Source organism: Pteropus alecto, unplaced genomic scaffold (assembly GCF_000325575.1).
Source record: "Pteropus alecto unplaced genomic scaffold, ASM32557v1 scaffold196, whole genome shotgun sequence".
In the NCBI taxonomy this organism is placed as follows: domain Eukaryota; kingdom Metazoa; phylum Chordata; class Mammalia; order Chiroptera; family Pteropodidae; genus Pteropus; species Pteropus alecto.
In genome coordinates, this window is record NW_006439717.1 from 6,147,977 (window position 1) to 6,153,951 (window position 5,975).

The following is a 5,975-nucleotide window of genomic DNA, read 5'->3' on the forward strand; positions in this document are numbered from 1 at the left end:
GTATAGAATGGAAAGTAAGAGTGCTAACTGTTGTGTGGCATTTGAATCCTTGTAGAACCTAAGTGAGCCTGAGTAAATAAGGTCACTTCCTACTTGTTAAACAGGATAATAATAATTATATCTAACTCATAGTGTTGGGAGCATTAAATGTCAATCCATATAAAATTCTTAACAATTGCCTGACACTGGATGCTCAGTAAATGTGAGCTTTTACTAACTTAATAGGTAAAATCCCATTACAAAAAAACAAGTGGTGGTGCTTTTTTTCTTTTTTTTTGGTGACAAAAATCATTTTCATGCTCTCTTGGATGACTGAAAGGAATTGTGTTCTGTAGGTTATACTGAATTTTCTGCATCAGATGTTTGCTCTGATCCCAGACCAGCCATAATTAAAGAACCTGATGGTGTGCACTATGTGACAGGAGAAATGAACCAAGTTGGCTAGTTTTCCTTTCATCAATTACAATTATCTTCACCTGCCTTCATTTCACCCTACCTCAGATACTTCTAAAAGTAAAGAGACCCAAATCCCATTAATACTTACACTTAATGTTAAAATATGCAAAACAATTCAGAGCCTGGTCTTAGAGTACATTTTTAGCTGTTTCATCAATTTACCCTGTGGTTTTAGCAGTGCATTCTTTTAACCAAATTCCATACAAGAAGAGAATTTGGATGTTTTTCAGAGTTTATTTATTTTGATATAAATAAGAGTGAAAATATAATTTGAGGCATACAAGAATACATACTCAAAACCTTTTGTATTACACAGTAGAAATAGTTGGCTTAATAACTTAAAAGTTTTATTTTTATTAAATGCTTTCTTAAAATTATAGTGATGATAGTAGACAAAGTGAAAACATTAAAAAAGGAAGAAGAACCTCAGATTTTCTAAGTTGATTGCATATTACTATTCTTTTAGACAAAAATCCTTTTTGCCTAAAAAGAATGTAGTTTCTACAAATTATATGCATTAATGCTAAATGATCCAGAGGATTTAGTTTCCACTTAGGCCTTCTTTTTTACTTATTTTCTTGGTCTGTGACTTAGCTCTTCCATAAAATCTTTTAAAGACTTGATGTTGGAACTGGGCCATTCACAGCAATTTCCATACTGTACTTTGAAAATTAAATGAAAACAAAAGTGAATGTAATGATAAGGATGACCATAAAATAATACTTTGACTTAATAGCACTGGCCCCCACCTTTTTAATCACAGGCACCTTCAGTTGTCTGGAAAAATGAATGTAGAAAATGAAGTATAGAAATGTCATCAGTGATAAAAATAGCTGAGCAGAATCAAGAGACAAGGTTATAGAAATACAGGATGTCATTGATCATTTTGAGAAAGCAGAAGGAAAAGAATGCCCTCACTGGCTATCGACAGCAATGAAAAATAAGCCCCACTAATATCAAAGGCAAGGAAGGGAAAAAAATCAAGAGGGAAAGGTAGCACAAATAGAAAAGAAAATGGGATGTTGGGATGCAATCTGTATAACAGAATCCTTAGAAAGGGAGAGAACAAATAGAACAGCATGTCAGTCTCAGAACATTTGAAAAACACGCTATGATAAATCATCTCAATGACTCAAAAGTTTCAGATGTGTTTAGTAGACTTTACTAGAGCAGCAGCACTATGTGTAATAACTTTGGAACGATATTCAAAACCAGTTCATTTTAAAAAGCTGTGTTAGAGCTAAGTTTTACCTTGAATTACATGAACACTTTACTTTCCTGAATGCACATCCCCGCTAGGTCAGGTAATTTAAATGTTTTGTTTTCAGTGTGGCATCTTAAACCAGTGCAGATATTCCTGCCTTTATGGAATGGGCCAATTCTGAAGCAAATAAAATGCTTTGATAAGACCAGGTACTTCTATGGAAAAATCAAATAGAACACTGACAGGTTTCAGTGCTCTGGGACATGGTGTATGCTCAGAATTGCTTTCTGGTGTTGGGTTTGCCGCACCTTCCTCCACAGCCCCCACCCTCCTCCCCCAAAACACACCTCTGCACCCATCAGTAGGAGTTGTAGACTGGAAGCTATTTTACTGTTGCAATATTTTCAGTATTTTTATGATCTAGGTTTTTCTTTACATCAGTATTATTCAACTCAGTGAACATTTATTGAGTATATTTTGTGTACTAGGTGCTGGGCTAGGGGTTGGTTACAAAGAGGATAGAGGTAGAATGCACATCTTAGAGATCTGCAAATAATTACAGTGCCATCACCGCAACCATAAAAATATGTGTAAGACATAAGTAACAGTGAAGAGGATGTGTTTGTGACCCTTTTGTTTCTAGAAAATTCATCTTGGTCTAAGTATCCACTCCAAGCCAACCATGCAAATGTTAGGATCTCATCTTGATAGTTGCAGTTGACAGTGTCACTTGTCACAAGTAGTTTTAGCATCATTTCATTATTCCAGCTTCAATTTTTTAAAGTTTAAAACTTTAAGCCTTGCAATGTGGGATTATCATTTTCCTATAGTATTTTTTAAAAATCAGTTAACAGCTGAATGGAGTGGGGTCTGCTGTTGCCTTTTGTGAAGATATCAAGGGAAAATAACATCACGCAGAATCCAAATGAGAAATTTTATTCAGACATGTTCCAAGAAAAGCTTTATTACACCTGAGAAATCAATTTGCCTTTTTCTTATGGACAATGTGAATCATTAATTGATTGTCATCAGTTATTGCTTCAATTGTGAGAAATTTCATATTAAAACTAGGCTACTTTTTATGATTACGTAGAATTCAATTGTCTGCACATCTAACTTGTTATTCTTAATATTTTCTAGATTGTGATTTTTATCTACTTATGTTGTTCTTTGTGTTCTTAGGAATTTACTCAATTCTCTTCTTCAGTCAGACTAAATAATAATACTTTTTTTAAAAAGCTAAAAAAACTGCTTTATTTCAGGTGTGAGGATAAGGCCCACTGGGAACTTTTTGTAGGCAAGGTGCTAGTAAAATGGTGCCTCTCCAACTGGAATTCCTGAGGAGTGGAAATAATTTACAAGTTTGGCAAACTTTGAGATTATATGCCTTGGTTTAGATCTACTTCCTATCTGGAAGTAGAGAGTTTGAATGAAAGCTACCATACCATCTTCATAGTCCCATGAACTCTTTTAGCAAGATAATTAAGAAACTAAACTGGGTACCAAGATTTATTAATTTAGAGTTTTAATATGTATTATTTTCGCTATCCTCTTTCAATTCATAATAATAACAGCTTGGGAGGGGAAGACTCTTGAAGGACAGTGAAAGCATTTTTTTTAAAAAGAAAGTAGGCTAAGTTCTCAGAAGAAAAGAGCAGAGTGATCTGGCCTTAGTCCCAACAGGTAGTTTTTGGACTTTAATAAAAGTAAACAAAAAAACATTGTTTCCAATACTGAATAAATAATTTAAGGGACACTTTAACTTAATTAGAGCCAAAAATCTTCTATTAAAAATGTACAAAGAAAAACCAAAACAATGTAGGACTATCTAGTGATGTAATTTCTATATAGAAAGGAATATAGGTAATAACAAGAAGTCTGATATTATTTTTCAATTAAGGAATGGACTGATGTGTGATGGTGTCAGAATTCTTAGTAATTTTAAGCCTTCAATTTTTCATAACCTGGGTTAGGATATCTGTTACTTCAAACTGTAATTATGCTCTAGACTAATGGCAGGTTTTAGAGAATTCGTACATGTGTATTTTAATTCAAATTAACACCATGTCTAAATTTCCCTGCAAATCTAGCTTTTAATTTTACCGACAGCATTTATTTTAAAATAATAGATTATAATCTATTGTAATAATGGAAATGGCAGCTCCTGAAGATTGGACCCGAGAGAATTACAGACATGGTCCACATGATAGTCCTTACTTTCCATCCCACTCCGTCCCCTCAATCCTCTCCCTCCCTTGTGGATGGAAATGCTACCTACATTCTGGGCTTCCCATTACCACTTTTTCTCATCTTGTGGTCATAGCTGAGTTTTTCAAGAATGAAGAGAATCACTTTCCTCTTTCATTGTGTCCCTGGCCCTACCCTTACCCCACATTTACTGATCTGAATGACACTTAAAAATAAAATACTTTTTGTTCAAATTGACAGCATTATTTTCCAACTTTTCCTCCAGTCCAGTAAAGTCTCTAGGAAATGGATTGTGGAAAATAGAGAAATTTTGCTAGAGGCCTACTGGAGGAGAAAATGATTTTCACTTTTAGTCTGAGTTTCTGATTCTTTGCTCTATAACTAATCTGACTTGCATTCTTGTAGTTCTCTGATTGTAAATTTTATTTGTGTTAACCTCTAAGACCAGTTGAAGAGGTTTTCATATAACATTGATATTTTTTTCCTTTTTGCTTTTCTAATTTGCATCACTCAGCATTCATTTTTTCATAATGACATAGCATGGTATAATGAAAAAAAAAAAACATGCACTTTAGATCCACAATGATTTCTGCTCAAATTATGGATCTTCATTATTAGCGATATGGTTAATGAACTTCTCTGAATTTCAAGTTTTTTGATTTTTAAAAGAATAAAACATCGACTTCATATAAATATTGTAAGGATTAAATTAGATTATGCATAGACCTCTCTCAAATGTGAGTTATATTAAAAAGTTTTTGAACTTTACTCTGAAAAGGTATAGAATTTATACCTTTTTCCCAATAGGATGTCTTTTTTTAAGATTCAAGTATTCAAAGGTAGACAGACATTGGTGGAAAGGAAATGCTAAGTAGGACCCCATATTTGCTCTAGAGTGATTTAGGGAAGACATAATAAAAACAATCATTAATTGGATGTTTATTATATATCCAACATGTACTAGGAGCTATAAGAAAAATCAAGATTAATCTTTTGAATATAAGATCCCTGATATTTGGATTATCCTGAATCTGAGAGTTTCCTAGATCATGGAAGAGATCTCTATCTCCATAATTTAAACAACAAATATTGCTACTTTTAAATGTCTTTTTGTCCACCTAAATTTACCTTTTGACAGGAAAAAGGGAAGATCAAAATTGATTGAAAATTTGGATATAGTCACCTGTTATTAGAGAACTAAGAGGGTGGTCTAGAGATGAAAAAATAGAATATGTACATACAAATAGTAAATGAAAGCATGATCTGTTATGACATCAAAAATATTTTCAACAATTCAACATTAATTTAGGAAGCTGAAAATGTAAAGTGAATCCTAAAAATGATCAGAAGGGTATGCACATAGCTCCTTATAGTCCAAGATAACCAGTTAAGACAGGGTGTGGGTAATACAAGTCATTTCTATTTTTGGAATGCCTTATATACTTTTTCAACAGAATTTCCTTTTTAATTACAGGATTAAAAGGAACCTAAAGGGATGATATGGTCCAGAACTCTGATGACAAGTAAATGGATGGTTATTCTTCTGGATATGCTCTTCCCATAAATTGTTGCAGAAATGAATACTGCCATTCCAGTATTTTAACAATCTGGGTCATTATTTATTTTTACTACATTTAGTTTCTTTGTTGAAATAGAGAACAACTGTAGTTAGCATCTCTTTAAACATCCTTCATTTATTTAAGTACTAGTTCTTGCTCTAGTATATTGGTCTCAAGCTCTATTTTCCATTCTTATAAAGGCTTTTATTATCCATCTTTGTACTTCCTTATGTTTCTCTTTATTTTTCTAAGAACTGTAAGTTGTTGTGAAAGGATTAAGTTAATATTGTTTTCACCTGCCTGTCTCCCCTTTGAGGGCAGTACACTCTAGCCCCTTGTCTAGCATGTAGAATATATTCAATAAATGTTTATTGAATGAATAAGTGTATGTTTTCATTCTATTCACACATCTTGATAGAATGCTGGTTTTTCATTTTTTTGTCAGGTAAGATGAGAAATTTAATTCTTATAGGTAAAGAAACTGAGGCTTAAATTTGTTTAGTGACTTCTCATGATCACAAAACCAGCACTTTTTTGGTGTAGGGATT